The 23,405-nt window shown below is 38.8% G+C and overlaps 3 pseudogenes; 2 read left to right on the top strand and 1 right to left on the bottom strand.

The window, feature by feature from the left end:
• Positions 1-8,427: 8,427 nt before the first annotated feature.
• Gm7984 lies at positions 8,428-8,969 on the top strand (annotated as a pseudogene).
• A 2,918-nt stretch (positions 8,970-11,887) lies between these two features.
• Positions 11,888-12,231, top strand: Gm19885 (annotated as a pseudogene).
• Positions 15,257-16,457, bottom strand: Gm10358 (predicted gene 10358; annotated as a pseudogene).

A 23,405-nucleotide genomic window follows, 5' to 3' on the forward strand; every position in this document is an offset into this window, starting at 1 on the left:
TGCAATCATGAAAATTCCAAGTCAAGTCTTCACAGAGTTAGAAAGGGCAGTTTGCAAATTCATGTGGAATAACAAAGAAACCATAGGATAGCAAATACTATTCTCAACAATAAAAGGACCTCTGGTGGAATCACCATGCTTCACCTCAAGCTGTACTACAGAGCAATTGTGATTAAACCTGCATGGTACTGGTACAGAGACAGACAGGTAGATCAATGGAATGGAATTGAAGACCCAGAAATGAACCCACACACCTATGGTCACTTGATCTTTGACAAGGGTGTTACCATCATCCAGTGGAAAGAAGACAGCATTTTCAACAAATGTTGTGGCACAACTGGCAGTTATCATGTAGAAGAATGCAAATTGATCCATTCTTATCTCCTTGTACAAAGCTCAAGTCTAAGTGGATCAAGGAACTCCACATAAAACCAGAGACACTGAAACTTATAGAGGAGAAAGTAGGGAAAGTCCTTGAAGATATGGGCACAGGAGAAAAATTCCTGAACAGAACAGCTATGGCTTGTGCTGTAAGATCGAGAATCGAAAAATGAGACCTCATAAAATTGCAAAGCTTCTGCAAGGCAAAAGATACTGTCAATAAGCAAAAAGGCCATCAACAGATTGGGAAAGGATCTTTACCAATCCTAAATCAGACAGGGGACTAATATCCAATATATATCTATAAAAAACTCAAGAAGCTGGACTCCAGAAAATCAAATAACCCCATTAAAATGAGGTACAGAGCTAAACAAAGAATTCTCAATGAGGAATACCTAATGTCTGCGAAGCACCTGAAAAAATGTTCAACATCCTTAATCATCAGGGAAATGCAAATTGAAACAACCCTGAGATTCCACTTCACAGTAGTCGGAATGGCTAAGATAAAAAATTCAGGTACATCAGATGCTGGTGAGGATGTGGAGAAAGAAGAACATTCCTCTGTTTTTGGTGGGGTTGCATGCTGGTGCAACGACTTTGGAAATCAGTCTGGCGGTTCCTCAGAAAATTGGACACAGTACTACCAGAAGATCAAGCAATACCTCTTCTGGGCATATACCCAGAAGGTGTTCCAGCTTGTAATAAGGACACATGCTCCACTATGTTTATAGCAGTCTTATGTATAATAGCCAGAAGCTGGGAAAGAACCCAGATGTTCATCAACATAGGAATGGATATGGAAAATGTGGTACATTTACACAATGGAGTACTATTCAACTATTAAAAACAATGAATTTATGAAATTCTTAGGCAAATGGACAGATCTGGAGGATATCGTCCTAGGTGTGGTAACCAAATCACAAAAGAACACACATGATATGCACTCACTGATAAGTGGATATTAGCCCAGAAATTTAGAATACTCAAGATACACGTTGCAAAACACATGCAACTCAAGAAGAAGGAAGACCAAAGTGCCCATAGTTTATTACTTCCCATGGATGGAGTTACAGATACAATGTTCGGAGCAGAGTCTGAAGGAATGACCAACCAGAGCCTGCCTCACTTGGGAATCCACCCCATAAACAACCACCAAACCCACACACTAGGCAGATGCAAACAAGAACTTGCTGACAGGAGCCTGATATTGCTGTCTTATGGGAGGCTCTGCCAATGCCTGGCAAATACAGAAGTGGATGCTCACAGACATCCACTGGAGAGAGCACAAGGTCCCCAATGAAGGAGCCAGAGAAATACCCAGGGAACTGAAGGGGACTGAAGCCCCATAGAAGGAACTTCAATGTGAATTGACCAGTACCCTCAGTGTTTCTTGAAACTATACCACCAATCAAGGAAAACACATGGTGGAACTTGTGGCTTTGTAGGAGAGGATGGCTTAGTTGGTCATCAATGGGAGGAGAGGCCCTTGGTCCTGTGAAGGCTCTATGCCCCAGTATAGGGGATTGCCAGGACCAGGAATGGGAGTGGGTGGGTTGGGGAGCAGGGGCAGCGGGGAGGGGATAGGGGATTTTCAAATTGGAAAATAGGAAAGGAGATAACATTTAAATGTAAATAAAGAAAATATCTAATAATAATAATAATAATAATAATAAACTGTAGAAAAAAGACTGGTAAGTTTGAAGACATGGCTATAGAAACTAACCATCATGACATATAGAAAAATAGGCTAACCCTTCTCCCTCTCAATCTCCCTTATCAAAGAGAAAAAATAGAAGAAACAGAGTCAAAATTATGAACCAACTGTGAAGTTGAATGTATAGAGGGCTGGGGTGATGACTCAGGCAGTAAAATGCTAGGTGTGCAACAGTGAGGACTTGAATTTGGATCCCTAGAACCCATGTTTATTTCCATGTACTGGGAGCCAGAGCAAAGAAGATCTCAAGGTCCTGATGGCCAGAAAGTCCATCCAGCTGAGAGCTTAAGCTTCATTGAGAGACTGTCAAAAATCAGAACCACAGAGGAAGACAAATGATACTGATCTTAGGTTCCAACAACTACACGAACAGTTCTACTCACAAATATGCTCATGTATGCATACTCCACACCAGCATTTTATGTCATAATTGGAAGGTGTGCTTGATATTTTAAATGTCAATATAGTATAGCTGACCAAATTTATATAAAAAATAAAAACCGTAAGGCTATCTTAATAGACAGGGAAAATTGTATTTAACAAAACCTCATACCCAGTCGTGATACACAATATTAGAAACAAGAAGTGGAGCTTCCTCCAGTTGATAAGGGCATTTAAGGAAAACCATAGATAGCAATAGTTATTGGTAGGCTTGATTGTTGCTCTTTTTATCAGGAGCTTGACAAAGATGTGAATTTTACAACTTTACTGTTTTCTGGCTATGCCATTGAGTGGGGAGAACTAGCAACTCAGCTTACTCTCCAAGAGTGATAAGCAGCAAACAATCACACTTTTTAGTACAAACCAGAAATTAGAAACTGAAATGGAAAAAAATGACCATTTCAAATATCACAAAGCAAGAAATACTTAGTAATAAATATTTCAAAATACATTCAAATGACATCTTATTCATTCATTCATTCACTTTACATCCCGATAATGCCTCCTCCACCTTACTCTCCTCCCAGTTCCACCTTTACAAATCCCTCTTCCCATTACCACCTTTCTCTGGGACATCCAGTCTCAGTAGGACAAAGCCCATTCTCCCACTGAGGCCCAACCAGGTAATCCAGTTAGTGCAAGGGTTTCCAATGGCAGGGAACCAAGTCAGAGACAGCCTCTACTCCAATTGTTAGAGGACCCACATGAAGGCTAAGCTTCATATATGCTATAAATGTGTAGGGTGCCTAGGTCCAGCCCCTGCATGTTCTTTGGTTGGTGGCTCAGTCCCTGTGACCACCTATGGGCCTAGGTTAGTTAACTCGATAGGTCTTCTTGTGGTGTCCTTGAACCCCACCCCCACTCTTTCACAAGACCCCCCAAGCACAGCCTGATGTTTGGCTGTGGTTTTCTGCATCTATTTGTATCAGCTACTTGACCCTGAGATTCCATCTTACATAAGTCAGGATGTCTGAGATCAAAAACTGAAGTGATAGCACATGCTGGCAAGGATGTGGAGCAAGAGGGACACTCCTCCATCACTGGTGGAAATGCAAACTGGTACAACCACTTTGGAAATCAAATTTGGAGTAGAGGCAGGTTTTAGAAAATTGGGACTAGTTCCACCCCAAGACTCAGTTATACCACTCCTGGCATATACCCCAAAGATGCCCTACTTTATCACAACATGTACACCTTCTTGACTATATTCATAGCAGCTTTATTCACAATAACCAGAAACTGAAAACAACCTATATGTCCTTCAATTAAATAATGGATAAAGAAAAAGTATGTCTACACAATGGAATACTGCTCAGTGTTTAAAAACAAAGACATGATGAATTTTACAGGCAAATAAATGGAACTAGAAAGTATCACCCCGAGTGAGGTAACCCAGACCCCAAAGGACATACATGGTATGTACTCACTTATAAGTGGACACTAGCCATAAAGTACAGGCTAGCCATACTATAATTCGTAGACTAAGTAAGAAGAGATGTTCAAAGGAGGATGCATGGATCTCACTTAGAAGGGGAAACAAAATAGTTATCAGAGATAGATGGAAGGAGGAAACTTGGTGGGAGAGGAGGTGTGAGAGAGGAACAGGGATGGGGATCAGGTGTGAGGAGAGGGCTGGGTATCTTTAAAGCATTTAAAGGGGGGAAATGTAAAGAACCATTATACAAATGGAGAGTTATTATGTTTATAGATGAAAGGATTCAAAGTAGTAGATTCTAATTTTCCTCAAATTTATTCAACATAATTTCATTGAAAGCTTCAATTGTTTTCTTTCATAAATTAGTAAAGAAATAAAAATGTAGAAATCTTACAACAGTCAGAACAACTTATCAAAAGTTCACAGACCAATGATAAATCTACATTAATAAAGTTAGTGTGATTATGCTATAGACACAATCAAACAGATCCTTACCAAGAACCCTCATGTACATGTTTGTTATAGCTTGGATCTGAAATGTTCCTCAAGGGCACATGAGTTAAAGGCTTGGTTTTCAAGTTAGTATTGTCAGTAGAAAAACTTAATAGGTGGGACCTTATGACAGATATTTGGTCACCAAAGGCATGACTTCAAAATGGGTTGGGGAAACTTGGTCTCTTTCTTTCTCTGTTTTCCAACCAACATGAATTGTATAGCTTTCATTGTGTACACTATAACTTAAATTCAAACAACCAAAGTTAAACAGATGGATTAGTAAACAAACTAGTATTGAGTTAGTAAACGAACTGTAGTATATTTGTACGAGAAAATATTTGTTAGTAGTGAAATACATTAAAAAAAAAAAGAAATCGGAGCCTTATCTTGTAGTTCAAGCTGGTTTCAAACTCATTTACTGTATAGGTCAGGTTGGCTTAGAACTCGTGACAATCCTCCTGTCTTAGTCTCTTATGGCCTAGATTGCAGGTGTGAGCCACTATGCCCATCTTTAGTAACAAATATTGATATATTCAACATGGTTGTATTTTAAAATAAGTATCTGCGATTCAGAAATTTAAATGTGATTTCATTGACACAAAATTCTAGAAAATGCAAATTATTCTGTAGTGACTAAAACCAATCAATCAATACCACCCTATTGTAAGGAGACACAATGGGAGAATTATCTAATGATATGAAGAGAATTTTAGGAAATAGACATGTTTGTCATCTTTCTTTAAGTATCTATATATGCTATTAAGTATCTACAGTTGGAAATGTTTATGTAATTTTATACTTGAGAATATATGGTGATTACTACATGGTGATATTACACAATAAAGGAAATGACTGCAGATATTTAGAGGCTGATTCAGTAGCTCTATGTAGAAATAATCTTAAAACATAAACATAGAAGATAAAAGTAACTAAATTGTGTAATCAGTACTCAAATTATCTCAGTACAATTCTGTCACTGTACTCTATCTTAATGAGTTCATCTGTTTTTACAAAATTGTAGGCATGCCTATAGTATTGCAGTGTTTGGGAAGAAAACTTTATAAATATACATATATGAAGCCTAGCATTTTTAAAAAGAACATCTGCTTACTAGGTGAACGTGAAAACCCATGTTCACTTAGACATACTTAGATATTCATACGCACCTTATTGAAGTAGCTCCAACCACAGAATGAATAAACTGATAGTGATATATTCAGGCAAGCAATACCTCTGAGCATTGAGTGGATGTATGTAACAACCTACAAGAGACTCAGAAGCATTCTGGTATATGAAAGAAGCTAGGAACACAGCATTACCAACTGTATAATTCTGTGTATATATAATTCTAGAAAAAAATGATTCAGTAATAAGAAAACAGCCTAGTGGTTGGTGAAGGCCACAAGGCAAAAGCTGGGGATTGATTGCAAAGGGACAAACAGGAGCTTTCGAAGGTATTGGAAATTAATAACATCATTGTGGTGGTAACATCACTGTGTACATTTGTCAACACATATCTAGTTGTTCAATTAAAATGGTGAGTTTACTGGTATATAGACCAGACAATAATAAAACCAGAGCCAGAACACCAGTTCTATATTTAAAATAAGTTAGTATATATCTACAGGGTGAAAAAAAACTAAGGTCTGGTATTTAAATAAAATGAAAAAAAGGCAGCAAATTTAATCTACTGTTTTACTCGTGTTAAAAATTATATTTAGTGTATAAGTGTCCTTGTGGCGTATATTACAGATTTTCAACAGTAATGTATTTTTAGAAAGAAACTAAAACATAGGTTGACCGCTGGTGTGTTATGGAAGCCTATCTTTGTGTTCTACTTGAATGTTCATTTATCTCTTCCTCTTGTACTTGTCCTAATTCATAGTTGGCTTACTGAGTATATTTGATATTCCATTAGAAGAACACTGAAGCCCAGTTTATTATTTTTTTTTTTTTTAGTTTGTCACTAATACATCTTTGAGTGCTATATTATTGAACAGAGCTGTGCAGAGAGGAAAGAGAGTATGGCCATTCTCCAGGACAGTAGTTCTCAGTCTGTGAGTCATGACCCTTTTGGAAAACCTCTATCTCTCAAAATATTTGTGTTATGATTCATAGCAGTAGCAAAATTAAAGTAGCAACAAAAATAATTTCATGGTTGGGGGTTATCACAATACAACTGTGTTAAAGGGTCACAGCATTAGAAAGGTTGAGAACTAGTGTTCTAGAAAGGTCACTGCTGTCAAAATACGTTTTTAATTTCAATTTAAGAAGCCCTGTATGCAAAAAAGTTATTTGAGAAGAGTACTGAAGATTAAGGTCAGTCAATATTGTTTCAAAGACTTATAGGCTTTGCTCGTAGTTTGAATCAAACAATTTGATAATATCTGACCAGAATAGTGCTACATTTTATAAAGGTTTTACAACTCATCAGATAATATAATGGACTTTCAAGTTTATTTTAAAGATGTATAAAATTATGGTAAACCATAGAAATACTGAAGGGACAGTTTTCATCAGTGCAATCAACAGAACTCAGAGATATAACTGTTACAAGTAGTCTTGACATATTGATAAAGACAATTCTCCAAATGTTTAAGAGTTATCTGTATATAAGTTTACATTTTCTTTGGGTGAATTTTAATATTAGAAGCTTCAAATTTGAATAAGCAATTTATCAGATATAGGTACTTTATATTTAGGGTGGGCCATCTCTAGAGTCAGAGAAAGATAAAGGGTAGAAGCAGAAGGTCAAGAAAATCTTCTAGGTGGTGACAAACTATTTCTCTTTAAATGTTCCTGTTATTCTTGGGTCTCCAACAATATCCTAAGGTGAGGAAGGCTGACACTAAGATGAAGACTACAGAAATGTGAATGATAGGTATAGAACTGCACCTTCCTTTGGAAATACAAAGAAGAAAGTTACCTTTTTTACTAACATAAATATTAGTTTGTCAAGTTAGAAAGGATTAAGACATGAGTTCAATAAATAGAAAAGAGTCACAACATACAGATTTTTTCAAGATAAAGCGTTAATTCTTTCTTCCTTTTTATCTTTTCCGAGTTTGATGGTAAGGTATTCTATTCTAAGCTTCTGTTGTCTATTACCTGGATAGCCTACATCTGATACAGTGGCTCAGTGATGTTGTGAAAGATCCAGGCTCGTTTTGTTTTCCATGTTGTACCCTTAGCCATAAAGCTGTTAACCTTTTGGATATCATGGTAATATTACAAAAAGATAAAAGAAAAAAGACAAAGGATTAAAGTCATGAGATTAAATCTGTACCTTTGAGGAGTTCTAGAAATCTCACTTGAGAGTATCTTGAATTTTCTTTGAACAGGACTGGGTAAAATGGCTACCTCTAGGCTCCACAAACATTACTGAAGGTGAGTCACTAGATAAAACTGGGAGATTATTATGAAGAAATAATTGTAGAGACCTGGCAATGTTTACCATAGCAGAAAGGAATTTTTTTTTTAGCTCTACTTTTCTTTTTTTATTGGATATTTAAAAATTTTTATTAGACATTTTCTTCATTTACATTTCAAATGCTATCCCAAAAGTCCCCTATACCCTCCCTCCACCCTGCTTCCCTACCCACTTGCTCCCACTTTATGGCCCTGGCGTTTCCCTGTACTGGTAACCCAATCACAAAAGAAGTCACTTGATGTGCACTCACTGATAAGTGGATATTAGCCCACAAACCTGGAATACCCAAGATACAATTTCCAAAACACAAGAAAATCAAGAAGGAAGACCAACGTGTAGATACTTCATTCCTCCCTAGAATAGGGAATAAAATACCCATGGAAGGAGTTGCAGAGACAAAGTTTGGAGCTAAGACGAAAGGATGGACCATCCAGAGACTGCTCCACCTGGGATTCCATCCCAAAATCAGCAGAAAGGAATTTTAAAGAGTCAAGTTTAAAGGCTATTTCAAAAAACAATATCTCGGGCGGCGCAATGACCACGTTCCGGGCCTTCACCTGCGACGACCTGTTCCGCTTCAACAACATTAACTTGGATCCACTTACAGAAACTTATGGGATTCCTTTTTACTTACAGTACCTTGCGCACTGGCCAGAGTATTTCATCGTTGCTGAAGCACCTGGCGGAGAACTAATGGATTATATTATGGGCAAAGCAGAAGGCTCAGTAGCTAGGGAAGAATGGCATGGACATGTCACAGCATATCTCTCTCTCCCCTGAATTCCGCCGTCTTGGCTTGGCTGCTAAACTTATGGAGTTACTAGAAGAAATTTCAGAAAGAAAAGGTGGATTTTTTGTTGATCTCTTCGTAAGAGTATCCAATCAAGTTGCCGTCAACATGTACAAGCAGTTGGGTTACAGTGTCTACAGGACAGTCATAGAGTACTACTCAGCCAGCAATGGGGAGCCTGATGAGGATGCCTATGATATGAGGAAAGCACTTTCCAGGGACACTGAGAAGAAATCCATCATCCCATTACCTCATCCTGTGAGGCCTGAGGACATTGAATAACCATAGGCAGTGGTTCTTAGGCAGTTGTTCCAGACAGTTTGTGGACATACTACTTTCATAGGATGATCTTGGAGCTCTATTAGGAGGAAAGTAAGCATTCAAGTCTTAAAGACTTCAAAAAATGCAGGCTATAAACTTCAAATCTCATCCTTCCAATGAGCAATAGCATACATGTTCGAACTGTTTGCCATAGTAAAATTCAATCAAGGCAGCTAAGTCAGAAGGACTCGTTCCACTATCATGGTTGACGGTACATGCCAAGAAAAGACTCCCTCCATCCTCCTCCTAAATCCTGTGCCTGAGAACCACTGCTGCACATATATAAATATATATATATTTTATTTTGTATTGATCTGTTAATTGAAGCTTTAAAAGCATATATGAAATGTATAAATCTGAGATGTATAGTAAAACATTGTTGACTATGAAAAAAAAAACAAAAAAAAACCAATATCTCCATGGTATTGTTGATGGTAGAGACTGAGGCAATTTGAAACTTATCAGATATATGGTTTTTTAAGAGTGAAGTTTTTGATGACTTAGTATGGAATGACAGTAACAGTAAGTGGGCAAGGATAATTTCTAGGTATTTATATTGCTCTGCAGAAATAAAAGGGAGTATTATCTGCTGAGATAGTGAAGATGCATAGGAGATGAATCAAGTTTAGAATTCTCTCTGTTTAGACAGAAATTTCACCATTTCTAACATTAGTGGTAAAGTTCTTTTGGCTTCTTAAAAGACATATTGTGACAGGTATTTAAAAAATACTGATCAGTTGACCATAATTATTGATCTTTTCAAATTTCCTATTACATTGCCCTACGCAAAGTGTAAACCATCTGCAGCAAAGATATCTTATCTCTAACAACGAAGATCTTGATTCCACAAAATTCTCTCATATTAGAGTTTTGATGCAGTAAGTTTTTTTTGAAAAAATAAACTAGTAAAAATAAAATAGTAAAAACACCATTTTCTGGCTTGGTGCCAGAATAATTTCCCCTGAATTATGTGGGCCACTGTACTTCTGTAGAAATGCAGAGCAGTCTCCATAGGGTGGTGTGCATGCATGGTCCACAGATGTGGAGCCCATTGGCATGGGTAAGTAGCTTTCATATTTAAGTGAATGATAGGAAATGAAATTGTGGAGTAAAACTCAAGTTTTTTGAACACTCTTTCTATAATATCACCAAAATACCACACTGCCTTTAGGATTAAGATTCAGTAGCCTCTTAAACCCATGAGTCAGGTCCCATCTGCTGGATTGCTTTTGAAAACCCTTCAGAATATAGACAGAACCAAGCACACATCTCACCTTAAGCTATTTGTGCCTCTAAGTTGTATCCTTGTCTATGTTCTAGTCCTTGTAGAACATATGTCTGTTCAGAGTCCCCAGATGTTACCCTAAGATTGTTCTGCATCTTACATTGATTTGCTGGCCAGATGTTTATCAGCAGGCTCAGCATCAAAGAATGAGGATTAGAACTGAGTTCTGATTTCCACAAGTTTTAAAGTTCTGGGGACCCACAGAAGCCCTTATAAATCCAGTTGCTAATCTTTGAGGGTCTGTACTATGTCTTGGCTGTGTTTATACTTTCTCTCCACATCAAGCCAGCTATTTTGTACATCACTGCCCACACACCTGCTCACATGAGGATCAGACCTGTGGCTCTGATTTCTAAACTACCTTTGTTAACACAGAGAACTAAAAATTGTGTTTTCTGAGTCTTACTTATAGAATTTATTTTCTTATTATAAAGGCATAGGCCTTCTAGAATGACATGGCTCCCACTGCCTGCCTGCCTTCCTTCCTTCCTTCCTTCCTTCCTTCCTTCCTTCCTTCCTTCCTTCCTTCCTTCCTTCCTTCCTCCCTCCCTCCCTCCCTCCCTCTCCCTTTCTCTCTCTCTCTTTCTTTCTTTCTTTCTTTCTTTCTTTCTTTCTTTCTTTCTTTCTTTCTTTCTTTCTTTCTTTCTCTCTCTCTCTCTCTCTCTCTCTCTCTCTCTTTCTTTCTTTCTTTCTTTCTTTCTTTCTCTTTCCTTCCTTGCCCCCTCTCTCCCTCCCTCCCTCCCTTTCTTTCCTTGCTGTGTAAACATTGCTTCCCAATTTAACTGGTTAATAAAAGTCTAGAGCCTATGATTAGGCAGTGGATGGAGAAAGGTGCAACTTAAGGATTGAGTGAAGTGGTTGCAGGTAGAGGAAGAGGAAGAAGAAAGGAGATGGAGATGGAGGAGGCTGCCATGAGAGGAGAAGGATCATGAGCACCAGTCTAGGAGATTGTAAGTAATCAGGGACTTTACAGCTGGGAAATAGTTAGAATAGCTCCAGATCTGCCCAATATAAACTTATGGCTTGTAAATAGAATAACCAGATTTGTGTCTTTTATACAGGCTAGCTAAAATTATAAATTCATTTTACACCCAGTCCTACATAAGACCCACAGAACTGTTCAACATGAAACACCCATCATGTTGAATGTTACTACTAGAAAAATAAGTGGTTCTTTTGAAATGGAGAGAAAGTACCTAACCCAATTTATAGGGTATCTTATACTTCTGTAACCTAGCTTCTCCTCCCGTTTAACACTCTCACTTTTTCATGTGCTTTATCAACAAACATCTTTAACAAACTGCCATTCTGTTGAAAAGAATCTTCCCTCCTTCCCTAGCTTCCAGATTGCTTATACTTCTACCATGCCTGATGAGATAAAAATTGCCTATTGTATCAATGGTAACTTTTTACCTCTTTGCCACAGTTGCAGTTTTACACTGATTTATGTAATTGTTTTATCAACATCTATCTCCTTCTCTAGAACATAATTAGAAGGCCATGTACAAAATCATTCGTTGGAATACCAGCACAAAGCATATTTCTTGGGGCATAATAAGCTCTTAAAAAAAGATTCTGTGGCCAAAGTCACTACGATGAAGTAATACCAGCCCTGTGACGAGGTTGGCTTCAATGCTGATGAAATACATGATAAAGTTAAAAAGTATGTTGATGAAGTCTTAGGTGAAGGCTATAGTCAGAACAATATCAAGCAGAGGACCACAAACAGAGTGGAGCAATCTTTAAAACATTTTGTTAAAATGGGAAAAGCCTATTGCCCATTGTGACCTATGCAGTGGCCTAGCAGAATACATGCGCATTTCATAAAGCCATCTTATGTTTTGTAGATACTACATCTGATGGAATCTGTACTGTAAGATGGGGGAACTATACCATGAATTGCATCAGTAATGTTTTTGACATTACAATTGTCCTGTAACTAACTAAATATGTTGGGCTAAAGCCATTAATTTAAGTTTGTGAGTCTGTTCTTTCTAAAAGGAGAAGTGATTGCTTATTAATATGCTAGATGACAAGTGAGCAATGTGCCTCAAAACTGATAGTAAGAAACGGCGTGATGTAACAAAACTCTTAAAGTAAAGAAGGTCTTGGCAGATTATCTCGTATTCTGTAGAGCTTCATTTAAATATGTAAACATCAGTCTAAATATAAATACAGAAATATCCACTGACAAGCCTTTCACTAGCATTATGGACCCACAGAGAAATTTATTTAAATTAGAAAACACAAATATGTGAACAAAAAGATGCAAGAATAAACGTGGAGACAACTTTATCAATTCGCCAATCTTTCCAGTTTATTTTAATTTCTTTAGTACATTGAAGAGTATATAATATTTGATGGAAAGTAATTTTGACCACGGTCAATGTTATAATGCTAGCTATGACTAACCTAGTTTTCCTAAGATTTGGTAAATCCAACTTTCAAAAGTTGAGTTTCTTGTATTTATGCTTAAAGTGGAAGTAAATCTGATAACCCAATTTCCTTGTTAAATAAAAACAGTTAGGTCTGTGATCAATAGTGTAAGACTCAGACAAGGGTCATACAATCCATGCATCCCATGAATTCTACTGAATTCTAGTGAAGGCGTGCTCTGCATACTTCCTGCCAGGCATGGCAGCTCTCAACATGGTGGTGAAGTTTTAAGTTTCTTTTGGCAACTGTATGCTTGGGAAACTAGTGTTTACATTTGAAGAACAGAAGAAAGAAAAGAAAAGTGTCTGGACTTTAATGGAGAACTAACTAAAAGGAAAGCGCTTATTGGTGACAGAATTATAGATATAATTTTTAAGAGTTTCTTCTTACAAAGTAAAATACATAAAGACCTTATTAGTAGTCTTAGCTATACAAGAAATAAATTATGTCACTGAGTTAGTTACAACTAGTGAGAATAATTTAAAATACTTAAGTGGAGTTAGGGCTGAAGTCTCATATACATTAAAAGTGAGCAATTAGAGCTGGGCGTGGTGGCGCACACCTTTGATCCCAGCACTTGGGAGGCAGAGGCAGGCTGATTTGAGTTCAAGGCCAGCCTGGTCTACAAAGTGAGTTCCAGGACAGCCAAGGCTACACAGAGAAACCCTGTCACAGGGGGGAAAAATAAGTGAGCAATTAGCAGGCTATTTAATATTTCGGGGTTAATGAAATATAGTTAAATTTATTTGTTTTTATTTATTTTTGGAAAATGTAAATTATGGCATTTATTTTTACAATCAATATGGAATAAGAGAAGATATGAACAATATAATTTTTTTGCAGTTCTCAAATACGGTTTTATTATTCCATTCATTTTAAAAATTTATTTATTTATTCACTTTACATCCTGCTCACTGCTCTCCTCCTGGTCACCCCTTCCCACATTACTTCCTCCCATCTTCACATCCTTTTTCCTCTGAGTCTCCCTGGGTATACCCCTACCCTAGCACATCAAGTCTTCACAAGGCTAGGTACATCCTCTCCCACTGAGGCCAGACAAGGCAGTCCAGCTAGAAGAATTCCACATACAGGTAACAGCTTTTTGGATAGCCCTCCTCTCCAGTTGTTCAGGACCTACATGAAGACAAAGATGCATATCTGCTACATATGTGTGGGAGGCCTAGGTCCAGCCCATTTATGTTCTTTAGTTTATGGTTCACTCTCTGAGAGCCCTAAAGGTCTAGATTAGTTGATTCTATCCCTCCAGGACCCACAATCCTTCCTCCTATTTTGCCATAAGAGTCCCCAAGCTCCATCTACAGTTTGGGTGCGGATGTCTGCATCTCTCTTAAGAGGTAGATGGAGGAAGGGAAAGGAAACAGGGAGGAGAATTAGCATGTTTTCTGGATCAGGTGAGGGAGAGACACGAGAAATAGTCAAATGGCTATGAGAATGAATGAGCTTGCTAACTGATGCTTCCAGGTAAAATGATCTCCCTGAATGTGAAACAAAAAATTGTATAATTCTGGGTACATTACTCAGTAACTTGAAAGTCATATAAACATGTGAGTCTGAGTTCAATTTCCAGAACCCTGTGAAAATGCTGGATATGGTGGTTTACACTTGTAACCTAGTGTTCCTCATGTGACAGCCTGTCTCAAATAAAAGATGAGCAGCCATAAAGAATGACACCTGAGGTTACACTCTGGCCTTCATAGTATGTGCAGATACATATATATTCACACACACACACACACACACACACACACACACACACACACACACACTGAATACCAAAATCAGTCCTCTATTAGTAAGGCAATATTTTTTTTAGCACAATTCTACCTACTTGGACAAAGAATGAGATCCATGGATACTGAGTTTTTTTGGTGTTTTTTTTTTTTTTTTTTGTTTGTTTGTTTGTTTTTTGTTTTTTGTTTTTTTAAGATTTGAGGGGCAAAGTTTATGGACTAGTCAAGAGTTTCTTGATGATTTTAAGATGAATAACCAGAACAAGAGTGAGACCAGTGATTGATAAATGGGTATTTGAGGAGATCTAGTTGAAATCAGAGATGGCGATTTGTTTTAGATTGTTAAGTCAGAGGTTATGTTAACATCTCATTTACCAAGCTGTTGTTTGTTAGGTACCAAAGAAACTGGGACAAGTCTCATTCAGGGTACTTGTGGCTCCTCCCAGCACTTCTTGCCCAGCCTTCTACCCTAAACTTCTGCAGGCTAGGGCCTGGGCTTCACTTCTCCTTCCCCAGCCTGATCTCTAACTAGGAGATCAATAACTAAGTCTTTGCAGCCATGTTATTTCTTGGGTCCTGGCTGGCTCTCTCTTGGCCTCTTGGTCCAGGACCTCTCTCTTTGTTTGCTTGCCCTCTCTCTTTGTCCTCTCTCTTACCCTAACTCTCCTTCCTCCTCTCATGGCCTGAATATCTAGAATAAAACCCATCTCCTCAACCATACCTAGAAGCCATCAACTCTTCATTTTCTTTTTCTTTTCTTTCTTTTTTTTTTTTTTTTGGGTGCAGCGAACTTTATTGATGGTATTCAAGAGAGTAGGGAGGGCTCCCTAGGCCCCTCCTGTTATTATGGGGGTCTGGGATGGAAATTGTGAGGGAGATGCTCAGTGTTGGGGGCCGAGTTGGGATAGGGCCTCTCTCTTGCTCAGTGTCCTTGCTGGGGTGGGTGGTCCAGGGTTTCTTACTCCTTGGAGGCCATGTAGGCCATGAGGTCCACCACCCTGTTGCTGTAGCCGTATTCATTGTCATACCAGGAAATGAGCTTGACAAAGTTGTCATTGAGAGCAATGCCAGCCCCGGCATCGAAGGTGGAAGAGTGGGAGTTGCTGTTGAAGTCGCAGGAGACAACCTGGTCCTCAGTGTAGCCCAAGATGCCCTTCAGTGGGCCCTCAGATGCCTGCTTCACCACCTTCTTGATGTCATCATACTTGGCAGGTTTCTCCAGGCGGCACGTCAGATCCACGATGGACACATTGGGGGTAGGAACACGGAAGGCCATGCCAGTGAGCTTCCCGTTCAGCTCTGGGATGACCTTGCCCACAGCCTTGGCAGCACCAGTGGATGCAGGGATGATGTTCTGGGCAGCCCCACGACCATCACGCCACAGCTTTCCAGAGGGGCCATCCACAGTCTTCTGGGTGGCAGTGATGGCATGGACTGTGGTCATGAGCCCTTCCACAATGCCAAAGTTGTCATGGATGACCTTGGCCAGGGGGGCTAAGCAGTTGGTGGTGCAGGATGCATTGCTGACAATCTTGAGTGAGTTGTCATATTTCTCGTGGTTCACACCCATCACAAACATGGGGGCATCGGCAGAAGGGGCGGAGATGATGACCCTTTTGGCTCCACCCTTCAAGTGGGCCCCGGCCTTCTCCATGGTGGTGAAGACACCAGTAGACTCCACGACATACTCAGCACCGGCCTCACCCCATTTGATGTTAGTGGGGTCTCGCTCCTGGAAGATGGTGATGGGCTTCCCGTTGATGACAAGCTTCCCATTCTCGGCCTTGACTGTGCCGTTGAATTTGCCATGGGTGGAGTCATACTGGAACATGTAGACCATGTAGTTGAGGTCAATGAAGGGGTCGTTGATGGCAACAATCTCCACTTTGCCACTGCAGGTGGCAGCCCTGGTGACCAGGCGCCCAATGCGGCCAAATCCGTTCACACCGACCTTCACCATTTTGTCTACGGGACGAGGCTGGCACTGCACAAGAAGATGCGGCTGTCACTGGAACAGGGAGGAGCAGAGCAACTCCTCATTTTCATTCAATGCTTTTTAGGGATAATTACTCCTGGATGCTTCATAGACAGCTTTAGCTTTCAGTCATTTTTTCTAATACCTTTGTTTAGAGTGTGCCTAGCTCTGAATCCTGGGTTGCAAAGCCCTTCTTGGTTAGCAGATCTTTGTTTCATCTTTCCCTCAACTTTATTCTTAGTTTCCAGGTATTTTTCCATTTTTATTTTTATTATACTCTGTCCTTGAAATATAAGGGGCCACACAGAATGTTTTGCCCCAAGCTTTCATGCTCTCAATTTGGCCAATTTACAGGCAGAGCTCCGAGTAGCATTCAATCTTAATCAGGAGTCCACAGGATAGGCAAGTGGAGTGCCTAGCATCCTGGTGAGGATTTGACATTAATCATCAGAAAGATTTATTTGGTAACTGAAATTGTGGAAAGAGTTGAGTTTGCCTAAATTATAAAACAAGATAGTCAGAGGATTGAGCCCTAGAAGTAAACGCCTTGGGTATCAATAGAAAATGAAAGCTTTGGCCATGCACAAAAATCATCCTCTACATGTAAAACAAGTCAGTCTCTAACAGAGAATTCAACCCATTAAACAGTTTCCGTACCTGCTATTGTGGCTGTTGAAGACCACTTGCAGTAAACATGTAAGGACCACTCACATTCATTCAATGCAGAATGTTTAAGTTGAGCACCCTGGGAAACAGACTCTAGGATGAAGGTTTATATGGAAGAGCTGTTGAAAACAGTACCTACAAAACAGTGAGGGAAATGTTAAAGTATGATACATTTGCACACTATCTCCTAGAGGGCTCCAGAGCTAAGCATGCCATTCACAAATAGTCAAAGACACAGGGAACAAACAAGTCTTTTCTTGCTTACTTTAAACAACAATTCAGTGTGGGCATTGGTTAGGATGAGCTGTATTCTTAGAGAATTTTATTAACTGAAGACAATTTCTGGAAAGAGCCTTAGCTATGAGCCACCAATAGATAACATCTTTGGCAGCTGCAAAAATAAATCCTCCAATCCTTAACAGCTGCATCTAAGCAGTACATCACTAAGAATATTCTAGAGGGTGGAGAAAAGCTGAATACAGTGCAATTTGTTTTCCTTGCGTGTGTATGTGCATGTGTGTAATAACTTTATTGGTATCTATTTGTATACCACTCACTTCATTCTTTATACAGTTTAATAGCTTTACATGCATTAACAAACCTGTCGAAAATCAACAGAATTTTAAAATATTTTTATATTCCCAAACAAAAACCTGCACTTCTTAACTGTCATTCTCTTAGATGCCTCATCTCCCTCACCCCCTAGGCAAACACTGTTTTCTCTACTGACTTGCTTGTTTGAAAGATTTTATATAATCATGATCAATGTTTAGAATTTTGTGACCAGAATTTTTCATTTGGCATGATGTTTTTAATTCTGTTCTGTAGTATAAAGCAGTACTTCAGTTCTTTTTGGTGCCAATGTGGTACATCTACACAATGTAATATTGTGAATCAACTTATGTCTATTAACAGTTTGTAGAGATTTGTGGGGTTTTTCACTTTGGGGCTATTGTGAATAATGCTGCTATGAACATTAGAGTGCAACTAGTCTTATGGACATATTTGTCATGAGTGTGTAGCTAGCATTGGAATTGGTGGGTCATATTATACTTTCATTTAAACATTTGGGGAATTGCCAAACTATTTTCAAAGCAGCTGCATTATTTTTCATTGCCATGAGCAGTGCATTAGGGGTCCTGTTTTGCTATATTGTCAACATTTGCTATTATGCTATTTTTTCTTGATGATTGAATATAATATAGTATTTCATTATAGATCTTATTTGCAACATGTTCTGTGTTTTTCACTGAAATAATGACTAACATTGAGCATCTTTTTATTTTGTATTTTGACCATTTGTATGTTTTTGACAAAAACCTTAGTTAGATCTTTTACTTATATTTTAAAAGTGTGTGGTATGTTTTTATATATTTTCTATATTTATATTGTTATGTTTATATACAAGTCCCTTAACAGACATGTGATTTGCAAAATAAAATAGTTTTCTATTGACTTTTCTCTTTCGTTGTCATGTCCTTGGGAACATAAAAGATGTAGTTTTGTTAATATACAGATAATCAATGTTTTCTCTTTTGTTGTAAGTTGTTTGGTATCAAATCTAAGAAACTATTCCATAACTCAAGGGTCAAAAGAACTTTTTGAATCACAAAATAATATGATAGAAGGAAAAGCAGAAAGGATGATATGTTCTATGTTAGGTGGAAATATAATTCTGGGCAGAGAAAAATCCCAAATTCTGTGTGGGAAGCTTTGTTTCAATCCAGTTCACAACTTATTTTATGCCCCCCATGGTGTTCATTATTTAGAGAGAGAGGTACTGTACTGGCTGGTTTTGTGTCAACTTGACACAAGCTGGAGTCATTAGAGAAGAAGAAAAAGCCTCAGCTGAGGTAATACCTCCATGAGACTCTGCTATAGGGTGTTTTCTCAATTAGTGATCAAGGTGTGAGGGCCCAGCCCATGGTGGGTGGTGCCATCTCTGGGCTGGTGGTTCTGGGTTCTGGGTTCTATAAGAAAGTAGGCTGAGCAAACCAGGGGAAGCAAGCCAGTAAGAAGCTCTTCCCATGCCTTTGCATCAGATCCTGCTTCCAAGTTTCTGCCTTGTTTGGGTTTCTGTCCTTGTTTCCTTTAGTAAGGAACAGCAATGTGGAAGCATAAGTTGAATAAACCCTTTCCTCTCCACATTGCTTTTTGGTTATGGTGTTTCATTGTAGCAATTGACACTCTAAATAAGATGCATAGATAGATAATAGAAGATAATTAATAGATGATGAATAGAACATAAATAGCCAGATTGATTGACTGAGTAATTCATTAAACAGTTTGTATTAGTTCCATGACTTCCAGGTAATATGACAGACTAGACACTGCCTCTCTGTGACCCAGTAAAGAAGAAGAGTGAAAATGAGAAAATATAAGACTGTACCACAAAGAGTCAGAAAAAAACTTCAACAAATCATAAAAATAGTGAAAGAACAACCTGATAGTATGAGAAAAAAGATGGGCAGCCCACTAAAATATAAACCAAGCTGGATATAGCTCCAGAGCACAGCTCTCCAGTGAGATGAGGGTGGCAGAAGCCTCAGCCAAAAGGCAAACCAGGAAACGTTAGAGAAAAATGACTAGCTGGCTTACCCCCTGGACAAGCCAATAGTCCTTAGCAGGCTCAAGACCAATTACAGATTTTGTGAGATATAACAGTAATTCCTTTGGGAGACAGTTCAGTAGCGAAGAATAATCAAATTTTGTCACTTTGTATGACTTAGATTGCAACAGCCAGTTTCCTCTCAAGAAATTTGATCTAATTTGGGAATCTGGGTCTAACTTGTCATGGTCCAGGAGTGAGAGATGACCAGGGAGGCATTTGTGAAGAAACAACCAAACACTGACAAGCCAAAATTTGCTGGTGGCAGGAAGCTCAGTTCATGTAATGAAGTACAACCACACTCAGTGATTGACATCAGACCTTATCAACTGAGAATAGCACTTGAGCCTGAAGTGAGTAGATGAGATAACCTTTAAAACCATCTTCGACTGCTCATTGCCATAGCATCTATGAATACTTGACAACCACATCTGCATTCCTCTAATAGGGCAGGGTTATCAACACTTTTGCTGTTCAGAAAATACAAAGTCCTCTACCTTTACCCATTTCAGTTCTGTTGTGGCTTCCTCAGCTTCTAACAAACTCGAAGACAACAGTCTCCCTAGTTAGCATATTAGATGTCTCATAGGATACAGCCTGGGAAGTTTTGGGAGAATGAGAGAATTGCCCAAACTATAGCCCAAAGAAGGAAATGAATATAAGCAACAGAGGCTTCTGATACCAAAAGAAAAGAAGGTACTAAAGCAGATAGTTATGGAAGACTCTGGACACATGTCCCAATACGGGCTCAATGCCAGCATAAACCATACAGAAGTTTTTCAGTTTAGTGAGGTCCTATTAATACACAAACAAACAAACAAATAAATATAGCCTGCACTATTGGTATTCTGAAGTAGAAATTTCTGGTGTCTTTGGAGACTCAGTTATGTCATGTGATTTTTGTTTTCTTCCTGGAAGCTGTCCTGTGAAAGGGCATGTTTTGCTGGAGTGGACACTTGAGAGGATGTGTGATGTTTAGAAAGAATATAAGTATAACCCCACAGAGAGTGGGAGGGCACTCTTGCATTGATTCACCTTGCAGTGCTTTGCTGGTCTTTGCTGATCTTCGTTCGCTTGTCATGACTTTGTAGAAGGAAACTTGCCAGAGAACTTTTAGTGCTGCTTCTCGACACTTCAGCTGACTCATGCCAATTCAGCAGAGCTTCTTAGTTTCTCCTGGATTGAGTTCCTGATTCTCATTTGTGTTTGGTGCTTTGGACTTGACTGCTGATATTCTGCTAATGAAGAATGGAATTGCCCCCAAAGCACTACTTCTAAACAGGCCCACAACCCCCATTTCCTATTAACCTTTCTTTTCCCCTACCTGTGATAAGCAGGCTAGAAGGGAGGTTTAAGAACCTTTATTATAGTATGTTCAGGAAGTTGTCTCCTGTGCTAATGCATTCAAGGTTTTCCTCTACTTTATCTTCTAGCAGATTTAATGTATCTGGCTATATGTTGAGATCTTTGATCTACTTAAACTTGAGTTTTGTGCAAGGTAACAGTATCAGTATATTTGCATTCTTCCACATAACACCATCTGGTTAGACCAGCATCATTTGTTTTAAGGTACTTTCTTTTCCCATTGTATAGTTTTGGCTTCTTTGTAAAAATGTCGGGTGTTCATAGGTGTGTGGATTTACTTCTGGATTTTTGATTTGATTTCATTGATCAGTCTGTTGTTTTTCTGTCAATACCATGTGGTTTTTATTATTGTTGCTCTGTAGTGCAGCTTGAGACTAGGGATAGTAATACCTCCAAAAGTTCTTTTATTGTATAGGATTGTTTCAGATATCCTGAGTCTTTTGTTTTTCATTTTGAGGTTTAGTATTGTTTATTAAAGTTCTATAAATAATTGTGTTGGAATTTTGATGGCAATCACATTGAATCTGTAGATTGATTTTGGTAGAATGGCCATTTTTACTATGTTAATCTTACAGATCCATGAGCATTGGAGATCTTTCCATCTTCTGATACTCCCTTTAAATTCTTTCTGAAAAGACATGAAGTTCTCATACCGGTCTTTCACTTGCTTCATTAGAGTCACACTAAGAGATTTTTATATTATTTGTGGCTATGGTGAAGGGTGTTGTTTTCCATATTTCTTTCTCAGTCTGTTTATCATTTGTATATAGGAAGGGTGATTTTTTTTGAGTTAATTTTGTATTCAGCCATTTTGCTGAAGCTGTTTCCCTGGTAGAATTTTTGAGGTCACTTATGTATACTATCACATCGTCTGTAAATGGTGATACTTTGACTTCTTCATTTCCAATTTTTATATCCTTTATCTCCTTTAGTTGTCATATTGCTGTAACTAAAACTTCAAGTCCTAAATTGAATAGATACAGAGAGAGTTGAGAGCTGTGGGACACAAGTACTGTGACAACAGAGGAACTGTCATGAAACTGGCAAGATGGAGCATGTTCAAACCCTGGAAATCTCAAAACTTGAGACCAGCAGGAGTGAAACAAACTCCCTTCCTATTTCTGTGCCTTCCTTAGAGCACTAACCCAAAGACCCCCAACCATGCGGTCACAGGTCACATAGTCACATAGTACAGCACCTGGAATTCTTCACCAGCATCTGAGCCTCAGCCAGTAGAATGCATTTATCCCCCAAATCCCATCTCACTTCTTAAGGTTCAGATCATGCCTCACTACATGGAATAAAGCACACAAGTTATTTCACCAAGGATCATTTGAGACTGTTTTTACTGAGCTATAACACTTGGGGGATGACTCTCTTCCTTCAGACACTCATCATTGATCTTTTGGACCCACCTGTTGGTCAGGTTCCTTTTGCTTGAAGAGGTTCACATCAGAGCACAGCCCCCCGCCATTACTTCTGCACCCACAACTGCCTCTGGACATGGGACTCAAGCTCCATGCTCACCACCTGAACTTCATTACCCCACTTTAAAAGCTGTAACACTATTTCAGCATTCCCACCTGGACTGCAATTCTGTGGACCTCATTTTTCCAATTTAAAACTACTGGTTAAATAAAAATGGCTAAAGCCAATTATTGGGAAGAACAAAATAGGTGGAGTTTGAGTTACTGGGCTGGGGGTCACAAGTTGGGACCATTAGGGGAGAAAGAGGAAGGAAGAAGAAGATGGAGGGAATAGAATATCTCCCTTAAATATAATGGACCAAGAGCATGTACCTGAATCCAATGGACCTTAAGGACAGGCTGGTGGAACAGAAATAACCCAGGAAGACCCAAACATAAAGTATTTGGGAAGCTGAGCAGGGAATTAACAGTCTAGTGATTAGAAAATTAGACTAGGGGTAATCCTCCAGTAATTTTGCAAAGGCCAAATAAATAAATCATAGTCTGAGTCTCATTTATTTGGAAGGTTGTTTGGGATAGGAATAAGTATATTAATTTACAGAAAGTCTATTTTATTAGATACTAGAATGGATATTGAAGCTTGCTTCTTGAGTTTGTTTGCTTGGAAAATCCTTTTCCAGCCCTTCACTTGTTGGGAGCCATTAAGACAACACAATTGTCCTGATCTCTGAATTGGGCCTCTCCCTCCGAGAAGAAAAGGGGGTCAAAAGCGGGCCACCGACACACCGCTCCAAGAATAACCACAGATTGTTCCAGCCCTAAGTCAGCCCCAGATGTCCTGACCTCAAGATGTACCCTGATACGGCCAAGTTCCTGCTTCCCTGT

The sequence above is a fragment of the Mus musculus genome, chromosome 8 (genome assembly GCF_000001635.26).
Source record: "Mus musculus strain C57BL/6J chromosome 8, GRCm38.p6 C57BL/6J".
Lineage (NCBI taxonomy): Eukaryota > Metazoa > Chordata > Mammalia > Rodentia > Muridae > Mus > Mus musculus.